Source organism: Eurosta solidaginis, chromosome 5 (assembly GCF_040869045.1).
Source record: "Eurosta solidaginis isolate ZX-2024a chromosome 5, ASM4086904v1, whole genome shotgun sequence".
NCBI lineage: Eukaryota > Metazoa > Arthropoda > Insecta > Diptera > Tephritidae > Eurosta > Eurosta solidaginis.
The window spans coordinates 194699754-194727621 of NC_090323.1; the positions used below are offsets into that span (position 1 = coordinate 194699754).

General features: G+C 37.6%; 1 protein-coding gene across 1 annotated transcript in view; it reads left to right on the forward strand.

The window, feature by feature from the left end:
• LOC137252021 (uncharacterized) overlaps positions 1–27868 on the forward strand; it is a 490237-nt gene that overhangs the window by 359376 nt on the left and 102993 nt on the right. The gene's annotated exons all lie outside the window — the stretch shown is intronic.

The window sequence follows — 27868 nt, forward strand, 5'->3', positions numbered from 1 at the left end:
TTTTTAATCATCTTGGGGTATGATATTTAAATATTTTTTGATCAAAATTTTCAAAAAATGCTGGCTGGGAAGTTGAATGTTTTAGTATTATTTTATTAATACGTTGCCCAACACTGCATTTATTTAGTATGTATATATGTATGTATGTATTCATGCTAGATTAAGCTGTTTCGAATGTAAATGGTACAAATAAATTTTGCACATCATGTGATCATTTTATGTTATCAAAAAGTCATCACAATCATTAAGACAGCAATGGCACTTTCATTTGAATGTCTAGACAGGTATTTGTTGTATGGAAATTGTGTTAATTTTCCTCTGTCTTTACCAAATAGTATTTGCTTTAATTTCATTTTCTCCGCAACGCGATTAATGATTTTATCATTCATAGCATATTTTGTTGAACATTGGAGTGCAGAAAATTGTATCAAATGATAAGTTGTGGTGATGTGATGTAAGGTGGCCAGCGTTGTCCGAGCAATTCGACTAAAAATCTAAACTAAAACAAAAATCTTTCATTGAAGATTTAGACATCTGCTTAGCTTATTGATTTGTAAGGAAAAGGTTATGATTTTAATCGTTTCGAAGAAATCGAAAAATTTATGTTTTAAACATTTCATAGCTTTTGAGCATAAGGCTTTGGAAACTACTTAGTAAATTTAAATTATTGCAAACACAAAATCATTTATTTGCAATATTAAATGAAAAATGGTTTGATTGACATTTTATTAAATCTTCTGCCTTCCAATCAACGAAAAAAAATTACAACCTAGCAACTGCGTCAGCTATCAGTTTTGGAAGCACATCAAAAACGACCGATAAAAGCTTTCGACACAGGAAAAAACCACTTCTCAATATAATAGGCCAAAAATGTCAAAAATCTTTGAAAAGAATCCTTCATATCAATGACACTTAAATAAGGCAAGCCAAAAAAAAAACATCATATGTGCTTCTTCATCTTCTTACCTTCTATGCTTTATTATCTGCGCTGAAGCAAGCTTTGGAGAATTTCAAGAAATATGTATTGTCTGCTGGTTAGAATGAGAAAAAAGGACTAAAATGAAGTGAAAGAAAGGAAGTGTGTGAACGTGCAGTAACTATAAAGTCACCTTACAGTTTTCATTCAAACAATCTGTTGTCATTTTTGTGCATGAATTCCACTACCAGTTAGTGAATTGTTGCACCAATCAGCAAATAGACTAGTTAACAACTTAAATTTTCTGACTGTAATTAAACTAGTCTGAAAAAAACTAGGCTTGTATCTTATACACACAATGTGTACCAAACAAGCACAAAGCTTTGCAGTTGCATATAGCCGATGAGGACCTCAACTCATAAGGCCGAGTGGAGGCTTTCATACATTAGTCCCTTTTTGAAATATGCATTTTATTATAGCTCTAATACTGTCCTCTCTCCCGTTTACTTTCTTTTTCTCTTCGATTTACTCTCTTTATTTTTATACTCAGCGGGCAGTGTCTTTATCGATAATACGACAACAATAACAACAACAAAAGATCTTTGCTTTGCTACGTTCTGTTTAGTTGTGCTGACCATATTGCCTGCTATCGGACAGCGGATGGCATTCTTTTTTTCTAGTGATACATCTTTTCCCCTTCCTTAGGTTCTTTCCCAGCTCTGTACAGGAGCGGAAATACTAATCGCATTTCACGAGCCTCGAAAACGTCCTTCCTCTGCCAAGAAGATTAATTAAATTTGTTCCCAAAATCGTTACCCCCTTTTTGATCGTTAGTTGCAAAATATTTAGAGAACAGCCTTTTTTTTCTATTAAAGTTTGACATTTGACATAGTCCTCTTAGCTCTAGAATGGTTTTTCTTCTCTCTGGGATGAATAACATTTGCGCTGGTGTCCTTAATAATCATAATAGTACAAAAGACTGATATATCGTGTTATCGAAAGCCTCTGAGATGTCACTAAAAGTACATGGGCCTTTATGTATGTACTCGTATTTTGCAATGTTGTAACAGACAAGGTTAGCCCTCGTTTCACCCATCTGACTGTGGAGACTCTTCTCTATATTCAGTCCGGGAAGTAAGTGTAAGCGTTCCCTCCAAGTCAATCTCCTAGATTTCCTAAGTCATTTGTTGTATGATGTTATAACGGAAGTATACTTACACCTATCGCCCTTGATCCTTGCTTTATTAAACGGCTTTCTACCTGGACATCTATTCTGTCGAGCTTTTCTTATCACCAATTAACATCACGAGTTTCACTCATCTTTCCGTGGGAGCAACTGTTCTTCTGTCTCAAGCTCTTACATAGTGGAAATGGATTATTGTGAGGGCTATTAGTAAGTATCCACAATTTGTTCACCGTAAGCACAAAAATTTCGTCATCAAGCAGATTTGGCTGACTGGACGTACTTGGTTTTTATACTGTAAAGGATTTTGCTTTCGACTAGGTATTTAAAATGGCTACTACAGTTTGTATTGTCACGCATGTGTATATATATGTATGTTAGTCTCACTCTAGCGCTTTGTTAAAGAAGAATAAACAAGTGAACAAAAGGAACGTCATAAAGCATTGACGAGAGTACGGAAGTATAAGCCATAAGCTAACGCATATTTTTCCAGTTAACAGATACAGCTATGTAAAGTAGAAACATATAACCAAACTGAAAATGTTTATAAAAGGACAACATGTCGTATGAGCAATTTTTATACTCAGCTGAGCAGAGCTCAGAGAGTATATTAACTTTGTTCGCATAACGGTAATCCGTAACGGCATAAACTAATCGAGATAGATATAGACTTCTATATATCAAAATGATCTGGGTGAAAAAAGAAATTCATTTAGCCATGTCTGTCCGTCCGTCCGTCCGTTCGTCTGTCCGTACGTCTGTAAACACGATAACTTGAGTAAATTTTAAGGTATCTTGATGAAATTTGGTATGTAGGTTCCTGGGTGCTCATCTCAGATCTCTATTTAAAATGAACGAAGTCGGACTACAACCACGCCCCCTTTTTCGATATCGAAAATTTCGGAAAACCGAAAAAGTGCGATAATTCATTACCAAAGACGGATAAAGCGATGAAACTTTGTAGGTGCGTTGAACTTATGACGCAAAATAGAAAATTAGTAAATATTTGGACAATGGGCGTGGCACCGCACACTTTTAAAAGAAGGTAATTTAAAACTTTTGCAAGCTGTAATTTCGCAGTCGTTGAAGATATCATGATGAAATTTGACAGGCACGTTACTCCTATTACTATATATGTGCTAAATAAAAATTAGCAAAATCGGATAACGAACACGCCCACTTTAACAAAAAATTTAAAATCTTTACAGTATATAAGTAAATTTTGCCAACATTCAACTCCAGTAATGATATGGTGCAACAAAATGCAAAAATAAAAGAAAATTTCAAAGTGGGCGTGGCTCCGCCCTTTTTCATTTAATTCGTCCAGAATACTTTTAAGCCCATAAGTCGAACCAAAATTTACCAATCCTTGTGAAATTTGGTAGGTACATAGATTCTATGATGATAACTGTTTTGTGTGAGAATGGGCGAAATCGGTTGAAGCCACGCCCACGTTTTATACACAGTCGACCGTCTGTCCTTCCGCTCGGCCGTTAACACAATAACTAGCGCAAAAATCGATATATCTTTACTAAACTTAGTTCACGTACTTATCTGATGTCACTTTATCTTGGTATAAAATATGGCCGAAATCCGACTATACCCACGCCCACTTTTCCGATATCGAAAATTACGAAAAATGAAAAAAATGCCATAATTCTATACTAAATGTGAAAAAAGTAATGAAACATTGTAATTGGATTGGTTTATTGACGCAAAATATAACTTTAGAAAAAACTTTGTAAAATGGGTGTGACACCTACCATATTAAGTAGAAGAAAATGAAAAAGTTTTGCAGGGCGAAATCAAAAGCCCTTGGAATCTTGGCAGGAATACTGTTCGTGGTATGACATATATAAAATTAGCGGTACCCGACAGAAAACGTTCTGGGTCACCCTGGTTCACATTTTGGTCGATATCTCGAAAACGCCTTCAAATATACAACTAAGGGCTACTCCCTTTTAAAAGCCTCATTAATACCTTTAATTTGATACCCATATCGTACAAACACATTCTAGAGTCACCCCTGTTCCACCTTTATAGCGATATCCTGAAATTGCGTCCACCTATAGAACTAAGACACACTCCCTTTTAAAATACTCTTTAATACCTTTCATTTGAAACCTATTTCTTACAAACATATTCCAGGGTTACTCTAGGTTCATTTTGCTAAATGGTGATTTTCCCTTATTTTGTCTCCAAAGCTCTCAGTTGAGTATGTAATATTCGGTTACACCCAAACTTAGCATTCCTTACTTGTTTGTATCATATATGACCGTTATATCTATGTATCTTTGAATGTTTATGTATGCACTTCTATGCTCATCCGCTCTAGCTGACTTTGGCTTACCGGAAGAGAACTTGATTTTCCTCTGCATAAAGTTTGCTTACCATTCCGGTAAATGCAACTTATGGGCTAAATAAACTTAACACAACACCACTACAGTCAAAGCGATACAAATACATATATACACATGCGAGTATATATGAATATTATGCACTTCTCTAGTAAAAAAGAAAAGTGTTTGCACATGAAAATAAACTCGATTTCGGAAAGTTATTTAAATGCTATTTCGCAATATTGCTAGATTATATGTTTGTATGTAATTATTGGTTAGTATTAACAAGCTTTTACTGTGGTGTATATTTCACTTGTTGGCGACATTGGCTGGTGCTTTGATTGATACAGGGATTTACTTCGATTTTATATTCAAATTTATTTTTGTAATAAAGTCAGCAAAATCTTTTACTTAGTTGACTGTGGGTAATTGAAATTTTGGCAATCTCTTTCTTAAGAGAGGCTTATGTGTGGAGTAGTAAACATGTAGCGATGCAAGCCGCTTATATGCTGGCTTTTCTCCCTTTTTGAGGCATTAAATAATTTTATGTGACAGGTCAAACGATTATTTTCTTCGAAATGTAAAGGGGGTGAGTGAAAAGTTGTAGGAAAACAGAGAAGATGTGGCAGGGAGAAGTAACCACAGAGAGGGAAAGGGGGATAACACTAGGAATAAATAAGTTGCTATCTTACGGATACAAATTGCTGGCATCAAATTCCCTTTCTTCCGACGGATGGGCAAGAAAGTGGCGAGGAATAGGGTTGGATACTGGAAACTCGGGATCCAATGCCTTGCCTCGTCACCCCAGTGAAAGCAATCGGTAAAAAAGCAAATTGTTGCCGGGTTAGAGTTTCCGTGTACACTCGTATACAGGCGCGGTAGTTAAGTAAGGATTAGTTAAGTAACAGACAAATTTTAGGAGTAAGAAAGTGAAACGAATTCGGCTAAGAATGGAATTAAATATTTTAGAGGGTAAAAGGAACGCCGCAAACAAAATCAGAGAGAGTAAGTGAAGTGGGGAGTTAAGGAATAAGAGTGATAGAAAGATAAAAGAGGAAATATTGATAGAAAGTGACGTATGACGCCTTAAGATATAGATAAGGGAAAAAGGCCAAGATAGTACGACAAGGGGAGTTACATGAAATTATAAGGCTGGGAGATTTATCGTGACGAATGCTGACAAAGAATAGTAGTAACGATAAGGTAGAGAGTAATATCAGAGAGGATAGAGAGCGCGAGAAAGAGAGAGCAAAAAGAAATAGTGTTAAAGGACAAGAGAAGAGAAGACTACGGAAAACTATGGGAAGTTGGGAGAATAGGGTATGGGAAAAAAGGGGATGAGTAAGGAAGAATGAAAGAGACATGGAACGATAGCAAGGATGAGGAAGAGAGTAATATCAAGTAAGATATAGAGCGAAGTAGAGCAAGATGAGATAGTTTAAAAGAACAAGGAAAGATGAGATCCAGAAAATAAGGCGAAAGGTTAATAAAAAGAAATGAGAAAAAAGTAGAAAGAAAATGAACAATGAAAAAAATAAAATATGGGACGACTGAGAACGACGAGAAAGGAAAACATCTATTTATAGGGCCGGAGAGAAGAAGCCTGAAATGTGGAATTAAACAGAGAGATATAGCGTGACAAATGTTGAGACAGAATCATAATAAGATTAAAATTTGGCGGAATAAAAAAGAATTCAGAACGATAGAAAAAGACAGCGCCAGACAGAGTAAATTCAGAAATACCAGTCGAGAAGAGAGTGCAAAAGGTAATGGGAGAGTGAAAGATATTGTGGCGAATATTAGTACATAGTTCTATATATCACTATGTTGCTTGTAAATAAATGCACAACAACAGCAAAATAAGCAGCCACACATACATACAAATAGCGAAGCTAAGAGCGAAGAGATTATTTCACGTACACACATGTAGTCAACACCCAAGAGCAGAAGTTATTACTCACACTTAAACACACATACCACTAGAAGACAAAAGTGAATACTAGTTACATAACGGAGAAATAAATAAACAGCTATTCGATAAGGTTGTTCACGAAAAGTCTACGCCCTAAGAGAAATAAGCGAACGAGGTAACTGAGGTATAAAAGCAGCGCAAGCTCAGGAATAAAATCAGTTCGATTTTAACACGCTATTGGTGAAGTATGTGAGATTGTAATTGTGAAGTACTGCTGCTACAGTTGAGTTGTAGAAAACGGAGATATTGCTATACTGAATATTTGAGTTATTTATTCGACAGTTCAGCGATTCGAACGATAGCAGAAGGTGCAAAATAACCAGAATTTCTTTAAATTCGTTACAATATATAGAACTGCCGGCAAAAAAAAAATTATTCAAAAAATACTTGGCGTGATTGCCTTCCGAGGAGATTAAGGGAGAGCTTTTCTTCCATTGTTTGTCGTGCTCATTTTTAATTTTTCCTACAAATTGGCTGGACGGGAAAAGCAGATTTGAAGGAAAAGTTATAAAGGGAAAGAAAAAATGCTAAGTGTAGGGCGAACGGAGGTTCGGATTGACTCCCATATAGGTAAATGGACTACATAGTAAGCCATGTCTTTTGTTAGAGGTGACAAAAACCAAATACCTAAAAATGCAGGGTGTAAAACCAATCGTTTCCGCTGCGTATGGACTAGTATTGATACTAAGGCGTACCAGATTCACGCACAGACTCGCGGGACTACCTAAAAAACATTCGGGGAGTGTCCTCCTAAAAAGAAGAGGAAAACAAGTAAGGAAGGTTAAGTTCGGGTGTAACCGAACATTACATACTCAGTTGAGAGCTATGGTGACAACATAAGGGAAAATAACCATGTAGGAAAATGAAATGAGGGAAACCCTGGAATGTGTATCAAATGAAAGGCGTTAAAGAGTATTTTATGAGGGAGTGGGCCATAGTTCTATAGGTGGATGCCATTTAGGGATATAGCCATAAAGGTGGATCAGGGTTGACTCTAGAATGCGTTTGTACGATATGGGTTTCAAATGAAAGGTGTTAATGAGTATTTTAAAAGGGAGTAATCCTTAGTTCCATAGGTGGACGCCATTTCGAGATATCGCCACAAAGGTGGACCATGGGTGACCCTAGAATTTGTTTGTACAATATGGGTATCAAAAAAAAAGGTGTTAATGAGTATTTTAAAAGGGAGTGGGCCTTAGTTCTATAGGTGGACGCCGTTTCGAAATATCGCCCTAAAGGTGGACCAGGGGTGACTCTAGAATATGTTTGTACGATATGGGTATCAAATTAAAGGTATTAATAAGGGTTTTAAAAGGGAGTGGTGGTTGTTGTATAGGTGGTCGCCTTTTCGAGATATCGCCATAAAGGTGGACCAGGGGTGACTATAGAACGCGTTTGCACGATATGGGTATCAAATGAAAGGTGCTAATGAGTATTTTAAAAGGGAGTAATCCTTAGTTCCATATGTGGACGCCGTTTCGAGATATCGCCATAAAGGTGGAGCAGGGGTGACCCTAGAATTTGTTTGTACAATATGGGTATCAAAAGAAAGGCGTTAATGAGTATTTTAAAAGGGAGTAATCCTTAGTTCCATATGTGGACGCCGTTTCGAGATATCGCCATAAAGGTGGAGCAGGGGTGACCCTAGAATTTGTTTGTACAATATGGGTATCAAAAGAAAGGTGTTAATGAGTATTTTAAAAGGGAGTGGGCCTTCGTTCTATAGGTGTTCGCCTTTTCGAGATATCGCCATAAAGGTGGACCAGGGGTGACTTTAGAATATGTTTTTACTATATGGGTATCAAATGAAAGGTGTTAATGAGTATTTTAAAAGGGCGTGGGGCTTAGTTCTATAGGTGGACGCCTTTTCGAGATATCGCCATAAAGGTGGACCAGGGGTGACTCTAGAATGAGTTTGTACGATATAGGTATCAAATTAAAGGTATTAATGAGAATTTTAAAAGGGAGTGGTGTGAAGGCGTTTTCCAGATATCGACCAAAATGTGGACCAGGGTGACCCATAACATCATCTGTTGGATACAGCTAATTTATTTATATATGTAATACCTGCCAAGATTTTAAGGGTTTTTTATTTCGCCCTGTAGAACTTTTCATTTTCTTCTACTTAATATGGTAGGTGTCACAACCATTTTATAAAGTTTTTTCTAAAGTTATATTTCGCGTCAATAAAACAATCCAATTACCTTACCATGTTTCATGCTTTTTTTCGTATTTGGTATAGAATTATGGCATTTTTTCATTTTTCGTAATTTTCGATATCGAAAAAGTGGGCGTGGTCATAGTCGGATTTCGTTCATTTTTCATACCAAGATAAAGTGAGTTCAAGTAAGCACGTGAACTAAGTTCATTAAAGATATGTCGATTTTTGCCCAAGTTATCGTGTTAACGGCCATGCGGAAGGACAGACGGACGCCTGTGTATAAAAACTGGGCGTGGCATCAACCGATTTCGCCCATTTTCACAGAAAACAGTTAATGTCATAAAATCTATGCCCCTATCAAATTTCAAAAGGATTGGTTAATTTTTGTTCGACTTATGGCGTTAAAAGTATCCTAGACAAATTAAATGAAAAAGGGCGGAGCCACGCCCATTTTGAAATTTTCTTTTATTTTTGTATTTTGTTGCACCATATCATTACTGGAATTGAATGTTGACATAATTTACTTATATACTGTAAAGATATTAAATTTTTTGTTAAAATTTTACTTTAAAAAAATTTTTTTTTTAAAAGTGGGCGTGGTCCTTCTCCGATTTTGCTAATTTTTATTAGGCGTACATATAGTAATAGAAGTAACGTTCCTGCCAAATTTCATCAAGATATCTTCAACGACTGCCAAATTACAGCTTGCAAAACTTTTAAATTACCTTCTTTTAAAAGTGGGCGGTGCCACGCCCATTGTCCAAAATTTTACTAATTTTCTATTCTGCGTCATAAGTTCAACTCATCTACCAAGTTTCGTCGCTTTAGCTGTCTTTTGTAATGAATTATCGCACTTTTTCGGTTTTTCGAAATTTTCGATATCGAAAAAGTGGGCGTGGTTATAGTCCGATATCGTTCATTTTAAATAGCGATCTGAGATGTGTACTCAGGAACCTGCATACCAAATTTCATCAAGATACCTCAAAATTTACTCAAGTTATCGTGTTAACGGACGGACGGACGGACGGACGGACGGACATGGCTCAATCAAATTTTTTTTCGATCCTGATTATTTTGATATATGGAAGTCTATATCTATCTCGACTCCTTTATATATGTACAACCAACCGTTATCCAATCAAACTTAATATACTCTGTGAGCTCTGCTCAACTGAGTATAAAAATCTGATTATATTACAGTAAGTATGGTCCAGAAAGACCGGCGCTGCAGAGTGTAGTTACTTGGAACTGGATAGCTGAGTTAAGGATGATAGATTTCTCATTTCTGCTATCACATCAAATGGCTATTTTATCTCTAAAAGATTTAAAGCAGAAAGTACGATTGGTACCATAAAGTTGATAATAGCGGAGGGTACCAAACTCAAGCCATAAAGTACTTCCCACATAATAAAACTTTCGAGAGCCTTATTATTTAGAAACATTACAAATTTTGGTTTCTTTCAGTAGGAATATTTAAATACGCAATTTAACCAAGTAAGGCGATAAAAGGTAGGCTTCTTACGTCTTGATTAGAATACGAAGTTTATGCTATGGTTGTTACGGAAAGGTTTTTCGGGGTGTTGCCAAAGTCAAAATGCTTTTGCAGATATGAACCACGTGAGCTACGGCACCAGCACCTAGAAATAACATACCGACTTCCATGCGAATGGAGATTCCTAAGCCATTCTGGAACAGTTCGGGGCACATCGTTCCAATTTAAATTAGTTCGCTTTAGCCATGTTTAATTTTATAAGTCTCCCTTTTATATATATGGGGTATTCCATCCCATTTCGGCCAATTTTGAACCCCACCCCTTTAGAATTGGCTGAAAGTTTTTCTTCTTTTTCTAGCTTACGAAAGACGTTTTTCAGAATTTTTTCAAATTTTTTCATCCAACTCAAAAAAAAAACACCGTTTTTGTTTTCAAAATGCTATAATTTTTTTCAAAATTGACCATTTGGGATCTTTTTTTTTAAATTTGTTTTTAAATGTACTTTTCGAAAAAAATACAAAAAAATTTTTAAAGGTTTTTTTTTATTTTTTCAGTTTTTCGAGATTTTTCGAATTTCGCCATTTTTTTTTTTATTTTCTCATAAAAAACTTCAATCAATTCTGCAATCATCCCCACTATTCCCGGAGTGGGCCGATTTTTTTTTTATATTTTTTTTTATTTAATTGAAAAAAAAAATTTTTTAAATAAAAAAATTTCAAAAATAAAATTTTTTTTTATCAATTTTATTTATATAACAAAAAAACGTAAGAAAATGATTTTTAAGTATTCTTTTCTTTATATATTATGGTAATCTACGATTAAAATAACCAGGATTAATGCTGGACAGCGAAAGCGAGTCATTTTAATCGTAGATTACTATAATATATAAAGAAAAAAATTCTTAAAAATCATTTTCTTACATTTTTTGTTATATAAATAAAATTGATAAAAAAAAAATTTAATAAAAAAAATATAAAAAAAATCGGCCCACACCGGGATTAGTGGGGATGATTGCAGAATTGAATGAAGTTTTTTATGAGAAAAAAAAAATGGCGAAAAATTAAAAAAAAAACTTTAAAAATTTGTTTGTATTTTTTTCGAAAAGTACATTTATAAACAAATTTAAAAAAAAAAGATCCCAAACGGTCAATTTTTGAAAAAGTTATAGCATTTTGAAAACAAAAACGGTGTTTTTTTTTAAATTCATAACTTTTTTTGAGTTGGATGAAAAAATTTGAAAAAATTCTGAAAAACGTCTTTCGTAAGCTAGAAAAACAAGAAAAACTTTCAGCCAATTCTAAAGGGGTCGGGGTCAAAATTGGTCGAAATGGGATGGAATACCCCATATACAGAGTTAGCACCTTTACCAAACAGCCAAGTCAATCGCTCTATCAACCAACACATTGGCAATGAACGTCATACGCGTTTCAAAAGTTTTAAAATATTTTCCGCGTTCTTGACAGCGCTGACAATGTACGAACACTTACAAACGCTTTGGCAATAATAAATTTAAGAAAAAAGTTTTGCAAAGAAATTCATTTCAAGCTGTTACTAAATACTGTATTGCAGTCACCTTATTACATGCGATTCGTCAAAACTGGTGAGAGTTGAGAATAAATTTATTTTTATTTCAAACTCAATAAATCAAAATTGTTATTGAAAACCAAACAAACAAAACAAACAAAAAAAAAAACAATTTCATTATGCTGCCATTTTACTTGCTTCGCACAAACTTTAGCTTAATATTCGAAAACTTTTGCAGTAAATACAAAATAATAAGCACTTGGCGATTGAAAAATTTACAAAAGTTTTGTTGAAGAGCTGCTGCTAAATGTTCATTAACACTTCATGTACAGTTAAGGGTTGCATTGGCTACTTAGCAGCAGTGTTGGTAGAGAATGGCATTTGGTGAAGAATGTTGGAGTTGGCAGTGTTTAAGAGAGGTTAGCTTGAACTGGCCGGTCCATGAGGACCTCACATAGACTGAATAAGTCTGTAGTGTTACCAGAAGTTTGTTTTAACGACCAAACTGAAAACCCCTATGAAAAACCAGGACCTATGTTATAAAATAACTCCGTCCTCTTGGCAAATACTAGACGCTTCCTAGGACTTACGCCACTTGCTGCTTCTAGGTCTGGCAGCTGTATCACACCTAATAGCTGGAGTCTTAGCCTGGCAAGCGCAGTGCACGAGCACAGAACGCGCTCGATCGTTTCCTCCTCCAGCCCCCACTTCCTAAATCTCCTATCACTGACCAAGCCTAATTTAAAGGCATGTGTCAATATAAAAGTTAACACGATTGCAGCTTGGGCTATTTTCTTCCAGGGTTTCTACTGCTTTTGTTACGGCTACTATTTCCGCTCGGAAAACGCTACAGTTATTCCCCCAGCCTGTAGGATCTGTTTTTTTCCGGATCAGAACAGTATACCGCAAACCCTACTCTTTTCACTACTTTGGAACCATCTGTGTACACATGTATCGCTTCGTCCGCCATTTGCGCACCCTTGCGCCAACCGTCCACCTCTATTGTGGCCTTAAGATCGCCCTCGAAGCTCAGATAGGGAATCAGGTAGACTGTTCGTCTTGTGATTGATGACGCTATACTACTATGACCGTATTTTCGGCGCTCAAGCTGCCCCGAGGCACCGGACCTGGTTGCAGTTATTAACGCTATGTTGTTTGCTACCAGGTCTACAGGTGGAATGTGCAGAATAGCATACAGTGCAGCTGTCGGTGTTCCCGTAATGCTAAGCATTGATAGTCTGCATACCCCCTCTAATTTTTTGAGGTAGGCTGCTTTTTGTGTGACTTTCACCAGTGTTTAAGAGAACTGCGAGCAATTTTGTTTATAAGAGTTGCATATTTTGCCATTGATAAATTTATCGCTAACTGATGAATGTATAGGACCTTTGTGCAAAGCAGTCACAAGAATATGACAAGGATGTCCCGAAATGTGAGAAACCAAGTGGATTTTTAACACGCTTATATTAGCTACTTGTATGTATGCTTGTTTGTTACTCTCTAGGCTAGGTGGGCAAAGGAGAGTTAGACCCATCTGCTTCCTAGCGCAGACACGAACCTCTGTGCTACGGCGTGTTTTTATACTCAGTTGAGCAGAGCTCACAGAGTATATTAACTTTGATTGGATAACGGTTGGTTGTACAGGTATAAAGGAATCGAGATAGATATAGCCTTCCATATATCAAAATCATCAGTATCGAAAAAAAATTTGATTTAGCCATGTCCGTCCGTCCGTCTGTCCGTTAACACGATAACTTGAGTAAATTTTGAGGTATCTTGATGAAATTTGGTATGTAGGTTCCTGGGCACTCATCTCAGATCGCTATTTAAAATGAACGATATCGGACTATAACCACGCCCACTTTTTCGATATCGAAAATTTCGAAAAACCGAAAAAATGCGATAATTCATTGCCAAAGACGGATAAAGCGATGAAACTTGGTAGATGGGTTGAACTTATGACGCAGAATAGAAAATTGGTAAGATTTTGGACAATGGGCGTGGCACCGCCCACTTTTAAAAGAAGGTAATTTAAAAGTTTTGCAAGCTGCAATTTCGCAGTCGTTGAAGATATCATGATCAAATTTGGCAGGAACGTTACTACTATTACTATATATGTGCTAAATTAAAATTAGCAAAATCGGATTAAGAACACGCCCACTTTTTAAAAATTTTTTTTTTAAAAGTCAAATTTTAACAAAAAATTTAATATCTTTGCTGTATATAAGTAAATTAAGTCAGCATTCAACTCCAGTAATGATATGATGCAACAAAATACAAAAATAAAAGGAAATTTCAAAATGGGCGTGGCTCCGCCCATTTTCATTTAGTTTGTCTAGAATACTTTTAATGCCATAAGTCGAACAAAAATTTACCAATCCTTCCTAAATTTGGTAGGGAATAGATTCTATGACGGTTCTGTGAAAATGGGCGAAATTGGTTGAAGCCACGCCCAGTTTTTATACACAGTCCACCGTCTGTCCTTCCGCTCGGCCGTTAACACGATAACTTGAGCGAAAACCGATATATCTTTACTAAGCTTAGTCCACGTACTTATATGAACTCACTTTATCTTGGTATAAAAAATGGCCGAAATCCGACTATAACCACACCCACTTTTTCGATATCGAAAATTACGAAAAATGAAAAAATTGCCATAATTCTATACCAAATACGAAAAAAGGGATGAAACATGGTAATTTGATTGTTTTATTGACGCAAGATATAACTTTAGAAAAAACTTTGTAAAATGGGTGTGACACCTACCATATTAAGTAGAAGAAAATGAAAAAGTTCTACACGGCGAAATCAACAGCCCTTGGAAACTTGGCAGGAATACTGTTCGTGGTATTGTATATATAAATAAATTAGCGGTACCAGACAGATGATTTTCTGGATCACCCTGGTCCACATTTTGGTCGATATCGCGAAAACGCCTTCACATATACATCTAAGGGCCACTCGAAAAGGCGTCCAGCTATAGAACTAAGACCCAAGCCCTTTTAAAACCCTCATTAATACCTTTCATTTGATACCCATATCGTACAAACAAATTCTAGAGTCAACCCTGATCCACTTTTATGGCGATATCCCTAAATGGGGTCCACCTATAGAACTATGGCCCACTCCCTAATAAAATACATCTTTAATACCTTTCATTTGATACACATGTCATACAAACACATTCCAGGGTTACCCTCGGTTCATTTTCCTACATGGTTATTTTCCCTTATGTTGCCTCCAAAGCTCTCAGCTGAGTATGTAATGTCCGGTTACACCCGAACTTAACTTTCCTTACTTGTTGAAATATATTTATGTTATATCGCGAGTTTATGTTATTTAGGTTGATGTTCAGAAACTAGCAAAAACACAATAACTAACTTCGTGGAGGAAAACAGCAGTAGTTTTCGTCCCAAAGTCGGCAATAAGGGGACATTAGCTGGCCAAAGAATTTAGGTGAATATGTCTAACATTTTTTGTGTTGGAAACACTTAAGAATTACTTGATATACAAATAGTGGAACTTTTTGACGGGATCCCCCTTTCCACAGCAAACTGTGCCTACCTTACGAGCAAATCCACAGAGAGAGCGCTACATGAAGTGCCGCTCACAGTGGAGAAATTCCTTCTTACTCTGGCCGCGTTGTTGTGTGTGTTCAACAACGTGAAAGCTGACGCGATAGAACCAGCCCTCGTCAGACAGACCACAATTTTAGGTGCTCTTGTAGGTGACTATTAGCTTCACAACAGTATTAAATGTCCATTATACCATATAATTTTTCCCCCATGGGTGCAATGCTTTTTTTTCGAAAACATTGCGCTCTTGTTTCAAAGTTGCTTACCAAAAGTATTTTTCAGAAAATAATGGCGAATTTAATTGTTTTTGCTCCTAATGAATATATATTTGCATATATGTGACTCGGTCTATGAAAAGGATGCTTATGACTTAAAAAAAATTACTACTACTAAGAAACTGAAGAAATGCTTTGTTTATCTTTAACAGCTGTTTCTCGCAATTCCTTTTTTGAATGTTTGGTTTACACCGAACAAACACCCAAACTGCTTTTAACGAAAGAAAAAATATTTTTTAAAGCAATTTTGGTTTATTTGGAAGAAGTCGAGATATTCGTTTGATGTAGAATGAAAGAGGGTATATCAGAAATGTCCATCCCCGTTCTTCATTGTGATTCATAGCTGTGAATGTTATAATTTTACAATTTTTTATTTCATTCGGCAAATTGCTGCACTCCTTTTACAGATTCCTCCACATTATACAGGAATTAGCCATCTCATAACTCATTACTCATTACTATAAATAATATCCCAGCAAAATTCCACACAAATGGTGAAAAGATTATGGTGTACGCTGGCGAGGTGGTAATCCTGAACACGGATTTATTCCTTTCCATGTTTAGCGAAATTATGGAAAAACAAGTAAGGAATGCTTAGTTCGGGTGTAACCGAACATTACATACTCAGCTGAGAGCTATGGAGACAAACTAAGGGAAAATCACCAGGAAAATGAACCTAGGGTAACCCTGGAATGTGTTTGCATGACGTGTGTATCAAATGGAAGGTATTAAAGATTATTTTATGAGGGAGTGGGCCATAGTTCTATAGGTAGACGCTATTTAGGGATATCGTTATCAAGGTGGACCAGGGTTGAGTCTAGAATGCGTTTGTACAATATGGGCCTCAAACGAAAGGTGTTAATGAGTATTTTAAAAGGGAGTGGGCCTTAGTTCTATAGGTGCACGCCTTTTCGAGATATTGTTATAAAGGTGGACCAGGGTTGACTCTAGAATGCGTTTGTACGATATGGGTATCAAATGAAAGGTGTTAATGAATATTTTAAAAGGAAGTGGGCCTTAGTTCTACAGGTGGACGTCTTTTCGAGATATCACCATAAAGGTGGACCAGGGGTGTCTCGCTAATGCGTTTGTATGATACGGGTATCAAATGAAAGGTGTTAATCAGTATTGTAAAAGGGAGTGGACCTTAGTTCTATAGGTGGACACCTTTTCGAGATATCACCATAAAGGTGGACCAGGGGTGTCTCGATAATGTGTTTGTACGATACGGGTATCAAATGAAAGGTGCTAATGAGTATTTTAAAAGGGAGTGGGCCTTAGTTCTATAGGTGGACGCCTTTTCCAGATATCGCCATAAAGGTGGACCAGGGGTGACTCTAGAATGTGTTTGTACGATATGGGTATCAAACTAAAGGTATTAATGAAGGTTTTGAAAGGGAGTGGCCCTTAGTTGTATATGTGAAGGCGTCAAAAAACCAATCCAATTACCATGTTTCATCTCTTTTTTCATATTTGGTATAGAATTATGGCATTTTTTTCATTTTTCGTAATTTTCGATATCGAAAGAGTGGGCGTGGTCATAGTCGGATTTCAGCCATTTTTTATACCAAGATAAAGTGAGTTCAGATAAGTACGTGAACTGAGTTTAATAAAGATATATCGATTTTTGTTCAAATTACCGTGTTAAAGGCCGAGCGGAAGGTCAGACGGTCGACTGTGTATAAAAACTGGGCGTGGCTTCAACCGATTTCGCCCATTTTCACAGAAAATAGTTATCGTCATAGATTCTATGTCCCTACCAAATTTCACAAGGATTGATAAATTTTTATTCGACTTATGGCATTAAAAGTATACTAGACAAATTAAATGAAAAAGGGCGGAGACACGACCGTTTTAAAATTTTCTTTTATTTTTGTATTTTGTTGCACTATATCATTACTGGAGTTGAATGTTGACATAATTTACTTATATACTGTAAAGATAAGCACTTGGCGATTGAAAAATTTACAAAAGTTTTGTTGAAGAGCTGCTGCTAAATGTTCATTGTACATGAAGTGTTAAGGGTTGCATTGGCTACTTAGCAGCAGTGTTGGTAGAGAATGGCATTTGGTGAAGAATGTTGGAGTTGGCAGTGTTTAAGAGAGGTTAGCTTGAACTGGCCGGTCCATGAGGACCTCACATAGACTGAATAAGTCTGTAGTGTTACCAGAAGTTTGTTTTAACGACCAAACTGAAAACCCCTATGAAAAACCAGGACCTATGTTATAAAATAACTCCGTCCTCTTGGCAAATACTAGACGCTTCCTAGGACTTACGCCACTTGCTGCTTCTAGGTCTGGCAGCTGTATCACACCTAATAGCTGGAGTCTTAGCCTGGCAAGCGCAGTGCACGAGCACAGAACGCGCTCGATCGTTTCCTCCTCCAGCCCCCACTTCCTAAATCTCCTATCACTGACCAAGCCTAATTTAAAGGCATGTGTCAATATAAAAGTTAACACGATTGCAGCTTGGGCTATTTTCTTCCAGGGTTTCTACTGCTTTTGTTACGGCTACTATTTCCGCTCGGAAAACGCTACAGTTATCCCCCCAGCCTGTAGGATCTGTTTTTTTCCGGATCAGAACAGTATACCGCAAACCCTACTCTTTTCACTACTTTGGAACCATCTGTGTACACATGTATCGCTTCGTCCGCCATTTGCGCACCCTTGCGCCAACCGTCCACCTCTATTGTGGCCTTAAGATCGCCCTCGAAGCTCAGATAGGGAATCAGGTAGACTGTTCGTCTTGTGATTGATGACGCTATACTACTATGACCGTATTTTCGGCGCTCAAGCTGCCCCGAGGCACCGGACCTGGTTGCAGTTATTAACGCTATGTTGTTTGCTACCAGGTCTACAGGTGGAATGTGCAGAATAGCATACAGTGCAGCTGTCGGTGTTCCCGTAATGCTAAGCATTGATAGTCTGCATACCCCCTCTAATTTTTTGAGGTAGGCTGCTTTTTGTGTGACTTTCACCAGTGTTTAAGAGACCTGCGAGCAATTTTGTTTATAAGAGTTGCATATTTTGCCATTGATAAATTTATCGCTAACTGATGAATGTATAGGACCTTTGTGCAAAACAGTCACAAGAATATGACAAGGATGTCCCGAAATGTGAGAAACCAAGTGGATTTTTAACACGCTTATATTAGCTACTTGTATGTATGCTTGTTTGTTACTCTCTAGGCTAGGTGGGCAAAGGAGAGTTAGACCCATCTGCTTCCTAGCGCAGACACGAACCTCTGTGCTACGGCGTGTTTTTATACTCAGTTGAGCAGAGCTCACAGAGTATATTAACTTTGATTGGATAACGGTTGGTTGTACAGGTATAAAGGAATCGAGATAGATATAGACTTCCATATATCAAAATCATCAGTATCGAAAAAAAATTTGATTTAGCCATGTCCGTCCGTCCGTCTGTCCGTTAACACGATAACTTGAGTAAATTTTGAGGTATCTTGATGAAATTTGGTATGTGGGTTCCTGGGCACTCATCTCAGATCGCTATTTAAAATGAACGATATCGGACTATAACCACGCCCACTTTTTCGATATCGAAAATTTCGAAAAACCGAAAAAATGCGATAATTCATTGCCAAAGACGGATAAAGCGATGAAACTTGGTAGATGGGTTGAACTTATGACGCAGAATAGAAAATTGGTAAGATTTTGGACAATGGGCGTGGCACCGCCCACTTTTAAAAGAAGGTAATTTAAAAGTTTTGCAAGCTGTAATTTGGCAGTCGTTGAAGATATCATGATCAAATTTGGCAGGAACGTTACTACTATTACTATATATGTGCTAAATTAAAATTAGCAAAATCGGATTAAGAACACGCCCACTTTTTAAAAATTTTTTTTTTAAAAGTCAAATTTTAACAAAAAATTTAATATCTTTGCTGTATATAAGTAAATTAAGTCAGCATTCAACTCCAGTAATGATATGATGCAACAAAATACAAAAATAAAAGGAAATTTCAAAATGGGCGTGGCTCCGCCCATTTTCATTTAGTTTGTCTAGAATACTTTTAATGCCATAAGTCGAACAAAAATTTACCAATCCTTCCTAAATTTGGTAGGGAATAGATTCTATGACGGTTCTGTGAAAATGGGCGAAATTGGTTGAAGCCACGCCCAGTTTTTATACACAGTCCACCGTCTGTCCTTCCGCTCGGCCGTTAACACGATAACTTGAGCGAAAACCGATATATCTTTACTAAGCTTAGTCCACGTACTTATATAAACTCACTTTATCTTGGTATAAAAAATGGCCGAAATCCGACTATAACCACACCCACTTTTTCGATATCGAAAATTACGAAAAATGAAAAAATTGCCATAATTCTATACCAAATACGAAAAAAGGGATGAAACATGGTAATTTGATTGTTTTATTGACGCAAGATATAACTTTAGAAAAAACTTTGTAAAATGGGTGTGACACCTACCATATTAAGTAGAAGAAAATGAAAAAGTTCTACACGGCGAAATCAACAGCCCTTGGAAACTTGGCAGGAATACTGTTCGTGGTATTGTATATATAAATAAATTAGCGGTACCAGACAGATGATTTTCTGGATCACCCTGGTCCACATTTTGGTCGATATCGCGAAAACGCCTTCACATATACATCTAAGGGCCACTCGAAAAGGCGTCCAGCTATAGAACTAAGACCCAAGCCCTTTTAAAACCCTCATTAATACCTTTCATTTGATACCCATATCGTACAAACAAATTCTAGAGTCAACCCTGATCCACTTTTATGGCGATATCCCTAAATGGGGTCCACCTATAGAACTATGGCCCACTCCCTAATAAAATAAATCTTTAATACCTTTCATTTGATACACATGTCATATAAACACATTCCAGGGTTACCCTCGGTTCATTTTCCTACATGGTTATTTTCCCTTATGTTGCCTCCAAAGCTCTCAGCTGAGTATGTAATGTCCGGTTACACCCGAACTTAACTTTCCTTACTTGTTGAAATATATTTATGTTATATCGCGAGTTTATGTTATTTAGGTTGATGTTCAGAAACTAGCAAAAACACAATAACTAACTTCGTGGAGGAAAACAGCAGTAGTTTTCGTCCCAAAGTCGGCAATAAGGGGACATTAGCTGGCCAAAGAATTTAGGTGAATATGTCTAACATTTTTTGTGTTGGAAACACTTAAGAATTACTTGATATACAAATAGTGGAACTTTTTGACGGGATCCCCCTTTCCACAGCAAACTGTGCCTACCTTACGAGCAAATCCACAGAGAGAGCGCTACATGAAGTGCCGCTCACAGTGGAGAAATTCCTTCTTACTCTGGCCGCGTTGTTGTGTGTGTTCAACAACGTGAAAGCTGACGCGATAGAACCAGCCCTCGTCCTTTCTTCTTTACCGCAAAATATCAACTGTGCTTGGAAGAACGAAGATTAGTAAGCTGATATGTAGAGGCAGACCACAATTTTAGGTGCTCTTGTAGGTGACTATTAGCTTCACAACAGTATTAAATGTCCATTATACCATATAATTTTTCCCCCATGGGTGCAATGCTTTTTTTTCGAAAACATTGCGCTCTTGTTTCAAAGTTGCTTACCAAAAGTATTTTTCAGAAAATAATGGCGACTTTAATTGTTTTTGCTCCTAATGAATATATATTTGCATATATGTGACTCGGTCTATGAAAAGGATGCTTATGACTTAAAAAAAATTACTACTACTAAGAAACTGAAGAAATGCTTTGTTTATCTTTAACAGCTGTTTCTCGCAATTCCTTTTTTGAATGTTTGGTTTACACCGAACAAACACCCAAACTGCTTTTAACGAAAGAAAAAATATTTTTTAAAGCAATTTTGGTTTATTTGGAAGAAGTCGAGATATTCGTTTGATGTAGAATGAAAGAGGGTATATCAGAAATGTCCATCCCCGTTCTTCATTGTGATTCATAGCTGTGAATGTTATAATTTTACAATTTTTTATTTCATTCGGCAAATTGCTGCACTCCTTTTACAGATTCCTCCACATTATACAGGAATTAGCCATCTCATAACTCATTACTCATTACTATAAATAATATCCCAGCAAAATTCCACACAAATGGTGAAAAGATTATGGTGTACGCTGGCGAGGTGGTAATCCTGAACACGGATTTATTCCTTTCCATGTTTAGCGAAATTATGGAAAAACAAGTAAGGAATGCTTAGTTCGGGTGTAACCGAACATTACATACTCAGCTGAGAGCTATGGAGACAAACTAAGGGAAAATCACCAGGAAAATGAACCTAGGGTAACCCTGGAATGTGTTTGCATGACGTGTGTATCAAATGTAAGGTATTAAAGATTATTTTATGAGGGAGTGGGCCATAGTTCTATAGGTAGACGCTATTTAGGGATATCGTTATCAAGGTGGACCAGGGTTGAGTCTAGAATGCGTTTGTACAATATGGGCCTCAAACGAAAGGTGTTAATGAGTATTTTAAAAGGGAGTGGGCCTTAGTTCTATAGGTGCACGCCTTTTCGAGATATTGTTATAAAGGTGGACCAGGGTTGACTCTAGAATGCGTTTGTACGATATGGGTATCAAATGAAAGGTGTTAATGAATATTTTAAAAGGAAGTGGGCCTTAGTTCTACAGGTGGACGTCTTTTCGAGATATCACCATAAAGGTGGACCAGGGGTGTCTCGCTAATGCGTTTGTATGATACGGGTATCAAATGAAAGGTGTTAATCAGTATTGTAAAAGGGAGTGGACCTTAGTTCTATAGGTGGACACCTTTTCGAGATATCACCATAAAGGTGGACCAGGGGTGTCTCGATAATGTGTTTGTACGATACGGGTATCAAATGAAAGGTGCTAATGAGTATTTTAAAAGGGAGTGGGCCTTAGTTCTATAGGTGGACGCCTTTTCCAGATATCGCCATAAAGGTGGACCAGGGGTGACTCTAGAATGTGTTTGTACGATATGGGTATCAAACTAAAGGTATTAATGAAGGTTTTGAAAGGGAGTGGCCCTTAGTTGTATATGTGAAGGCGTCAAAAAACCAATCCAATTACCATGTTTCATCTCTTTTTTCATATTTGGTATAGAATTATGGCATTTTTTTCATTTTTCGTAATTTTCGATATCGAAAGAGTGGGCGTGGTCATAGTCGGATTTCAGCCATTTTTTATACCAAGATAAAGTGAGTTCAGATAAGTACGTGAACTGAGTTTAATAAAAATATATCGATTTTTGTTCAAATTACCGTGTTAAAGGCCGAGCGGAAGGTCAGACGGTCGACTGTGTATAAAAACTGGGCGTGGCTTCAACCGATTTCGCCCATTTTCACAGAAAATAGTTATCGTCATAGATTCTATGTCCCTACCAAATTTCACAAGGATTGATAAATTTTTATTCGACTTATGGCATTAAAAGTATACTAGACAAATTAAATGAAAAAGGGCGGAGACACGACCGTTTTAAAATTTTCTTTTATTTTTGTATTTTGTTGCACTATATCATTACTGGAGTTGAATGTTGACATAATTTACTTATATACTGTAAAGATTTAGAATTTTTTCTTAAAATTTGACTTTTAAAAAAATTTGTTTTAAAGTGGGTGTGTTCTTCATCCAAATGTGGTAATTTTTATTAAGCATACATATAGTAATAAGAGTAACGTTCCTGCCAAATTTCATCATAATATCTTCAACGACTGCCAAATTACAGCTTGCAAAACTTTTAAATTACCTTCTTTTAAAAGTGGGCGATGCCACGCCCATTGTCCAAAATTTTACTAATTTTCTATTCTGCATCATAAGTTCAACTCACCTACCAAGTTTCACCGCTTTATCCGTCTTTGGTAATGAATTATCGCACTTTTTGTGTTTTTCGAAATTTTCGATTTCGAAAAAGTGGGCGTGGTTATAGTCCGATTTCATTCATTTTAAATGCCGATCTGAGATGAGTGCCCAGGAACCTACATGCCAAATTTCATCAAGATACTTCAAAATGTGAGCTCAGCTCAACTGAGTGTAAAAAACATTGGTAAAATTAAACAGGTGGGCACACATTTGTGGCCTTAGGCAAATCTGGAGAAGGCGGATCTGCTCCTCTTCTCCTGAAAGCACAAGTCACCTACTACCTTTGAATTACAAGGGCCAGACGGCCAGTACTTATCCCTATCAAAAAGTACCAAGTATCTGGGGTTAACAATCGATTGTATACTCAACTGTAGAGCGTGCATCGAAGAGCGGGTACAGAAAGCATGCATCGCTTTCTACGCCTCTAAGTCGGTGTTCGATAAGAAATGGGGCCTCAGGCCTAAGATGTTATGTGGGTTTGGTGCGACCAGTGCTTATATGTGGCCCTATAGTGTGGTTGAAAGCTCTTAGTAACTAAGCACTACAATCTCACCAGCTTACACAAATTCAGCTTATCGCACCTGCCCCACGGCAGCTTTGGGCAGCATATTAAGCATTTTTCCGATAGACATGCACATACGCTGTACGTCGGAACAACAGAAATTAGACTCAAATAATCTGGAGACTGGAAAGGTACTCAGAAAGGGCAAGGTAGTATTTTTAATTCACTTCAGGTGGGATTCCAAAAGAGATTAAAGTATCCGTAAAATGTAGTTTGAGGGCAGCGTTAAAGCTATCTATTGCAGAAGGAATGGCAGAATGAGGGTACGGTGCCAGCTAATAACGGCTTACAAATCTAGACCGACGGCTCCAAGATGAACTCAGGTGTAGGGGCTGGAATATATTCACTTTCTCTAGACATTTCTACGTCATTCAAACTGCAAATCACTAGGAGCGTAACTTCCAAAAAAGTAGAAGAGCACTATGAGCTGTGCAATATCAAGCAAGACCTACATAGCCAGACTAAAATGAAAAAGGACAAGGTTCTACCGAGTACCGGGCCGACACCGCTAAACTTATAGCGGTTTGCACTGGTCATTGGGCTTTATGTACACATGCGGAAAAGTTAGATATTCCGGACAGTGACCTCTACAGAAGTTGTAAAGACCTGACAACCAAGGAGAACTGTCTGTGTAAGTGCCCAGCTTTAGCTAGAACCTGTCTAAGATACTTTAGAATATATTTTTGAAAAATTTTCAGATAGGGCTGGTTGTAGCACATACCCGATGTAGTATTCAGTGGGTTCATACGAGTTTTATGGCACCAAATCGACTTTTCTATAGCTACTTATACGACCCATATCGCAGCCATTATACCTAAATAACTACCTACGTTCTTCAACTCTAGTCAGCCGATTCTGTTAAGGATTCCAAGATAGTTGCAAAGACAACCAGTGAGTATTCCTGTTAAGTTTTTTCTGTAAGAGGGGCGGGTACTGACCAATTCTAATAAATCATATTTTGGATGCGACTGGGTAATTGGTAGCTCCTTGCCCAGCTTATACTACTAGTGGCCGATCTACGTGAAAAAATCTTATTAGTGTAACGATTTTTTAAATTTGCCGACATTAATATTTCGTATATTTTTTTACGAAGCGGATTAGTGGAGAGATGGAAGAAACGAAAGGAAGAGAAAGCGATGGAATAAGAAAGAACCGCACGGAGGATGAGGTAGAGTTAGAAGAAAACAGAAAGGCGGAATGAGACTGAGAGGGATGTAGGAGAGACAGAAAGACACGCTTATAGAGAGATAGAGACAAAGGGAGCGATTTGTGAAATTTTACTACATTAATATTTCGCATATTCTTTTCATGAAGCGGATTGCTATAAAACGTTGAAACAGGATAGATAGAGACGAAGGATGAGCTAGAGTTAGGAGAAAACAGAGCGGCGGAATGCGCCTGAGAGGAAGCTAGGAGAAAAAGAAAGATACGTCGATAGAGGAAAGGAGAGAAAGGAAGAAAAAGAAATGAGAAAAATAAAGCGGACCAGAGCCGACCTATGCAGAAGAACCTAATTAATAGACTGATTTTTTAATTCGTCATTAATATTTCGCATGCTCTTTTTAGGAAGCGGATTGCTAGAAAACGATGAAACGGGAAAGATAGAGAGGTAGAGTTAGAAGAAAACAGAGAGGCGTAATGAGTCTGAGAGGGAGCTAGGAGAGAAAAAAAGATACGCCGATAAAGGAAAAGGGAGAGGAAGGAGTGAGGAAAAGGAAGAGGAAAGGGGAGAGGGTTAGCAAAGGCATATAAAACGCTGAAACCCATCTAAAAGTCCTTCAGTCATTGTTAGCGCAGAACCACGGTAGACGGGTCTTTTTTTTTTTTTTTTTTTTTTGTTTTACGAAGAGGAAGCATCGAAGGCCTCATAGTCAGTGCATACATACCACTTCTACGAATATTTCCAAGCCTACCTTAAACACTGTGCATATAGTGCTTGTGGCATGCTTGTGCGTTCGACTACTTGTATTGTAGGGTTTTGTTTTTTATATATGTATATATGTGTAAATAAATTATATATGTATAAATAGATATATATTTTTTTTTTTTATTTCAATAGGTTTTTCCGTTTTTCATTTATTTTTTTTATTTATTTTTTTTTCCACAATACGTAACGGGGCTTTCCTCGTACTTCCACCGGTTGGAGAGGCCTTCTCTCCAATCCGAGTATAAACTCTGATTACATGTGAGACGTTTACCCTCATACTCGTTGTTTCTACAGTTGGAGAGGCCTTCTCTCCAATCCATAGGTTTGTCGTTGCGTGTATGTTGACTGCTTTTGGTCGCACGGTTGAAGAGGCCGTGTCTCCAATCCGTGCTTTATTCCTTCACCTGGGGCAGTATTCGAACGGTTGAAGAGGCCTTGTCTCCAATCCGTCGCCTGGTTTACTATTACATTACCTACATATATTACGGTATTTTCTTATTTTATCATTCTCACGCCGCTAATTGTACGGAGGCCTTGCATCCAATACGTGCTCAGCTCGATCCCCTCCACCTTAGCAATTTGTTATCCACCCACACAACTCGACTGTTCAATGTTCGCTGCTGCGCTGTAGCCTTTCAAGACTTCGTAGGCACTTCATTATTTCCGCTATTACATCGCATACCGCGGACCATTTTACCTTGCTTTGTAGCATGCATCCAACAATTGTTTCAGGAGTGTAATCCTCTCCAAATATTCTGCACAGTTTGCATCTCGAGCTATAGAACCTAGGACACTCGAAAAATACATGGTAAACATCTTCTACTGTATCGCCGCCGCAGTGTTGGCATATGTTGTTAGGCTCGTGATTGAATCGGTGCAAATATTCCTTAAAGCATCCGTGACCACTCAGAAACTGTGTGAGGTAGAAATCTACCTCGCCGTGCTTTCTAGATATCCATATATTAATATCTGGGATGCATCGGTGTGTCCAGCGACCATTTGTTGAGGCATTCCACCTGAGCTGCCAGTTCTGCACGCTTCGCTCTCGTGCTCCGTTACGTGAGCTTTGATCCCGATAAATCGTCGCTGCTTCTTTTGCTAATATGGCTATAGGACACATTCCTGCGATGAGTAGTGCTGCCTCGTCAGAGACAGTTTTAAAGGCGCTACAGACGCGTAGTGCACACAGGCGGTAAGTCGACTTTACGCAAAGCTTGAGAAAGCATTCGCGCTTACTATCTTTTATTGCTCTCTTAAGTGCGAGTCGCGCTCTTTTGTAGATAGTTCTGCACTCTAGAAATTCCGGCCTCCCTCTGGCTCGTTGATAGCGCCTTCTAGCCTGAATACACTCTCTCCTTAGGGAGTGTATGCGCTCGTTCCACCAAAATGTGGAACAATGTTGTTTGCGCTTGGGCTTTCTAGTCATTGACGCATCATATGCTGCTCTAATATCCGCCATTAATTTATTCGCCATGTCGTTAGCACTTCCTCTATGTTCGACTGTTGTCAACATTAGCTTGAATATGTCGGGGTCGAAAGTATTGATATTGATATTCCACCCTCTGTTTTTTAGGGGTGGCTGTATAGTGGGCCGCCCTCCCCCCTCGAGGTTGACGTCCACCACAATCGCTGAGTGATCGCTTTGGGTATAGCAATCACTGATTTTCCACTCAGCTAACTTGTAGAGATTGGCGCTGACAAACGTTATGTCGATTACGGAGCCGAACCCATTTCTTAAGAAGGTGTTTTGCCCACCCACGTTAAGGAGCGCTACATCAAGGCATGCAAATGCTTCGAGCAGAGCCCTCCCTTTGGGAGATGTTCTCTGTGAGCCCCACATTCCGCATATAAGGGATTATGTCTGCAGGACCAAATAGCAGTCTTGTAGACGGGTCTGCTAGTTTCTATTTGTATATATTTCTCGATTGCTATTCTTGTTCCTGGTGATGCTGTATTTGGAAGTCATTGTAAGCTTTAATTAACCAGTGTAATCAGTTGAGAAAAAATCTGCGCTGAAATATGTTTTTCTTTTCTCTTACATTTATTGTATTGTTAGTACCTTGACTTTAGGACTTTATTTATAACTGAGCATAAAGGGCAATTTATAA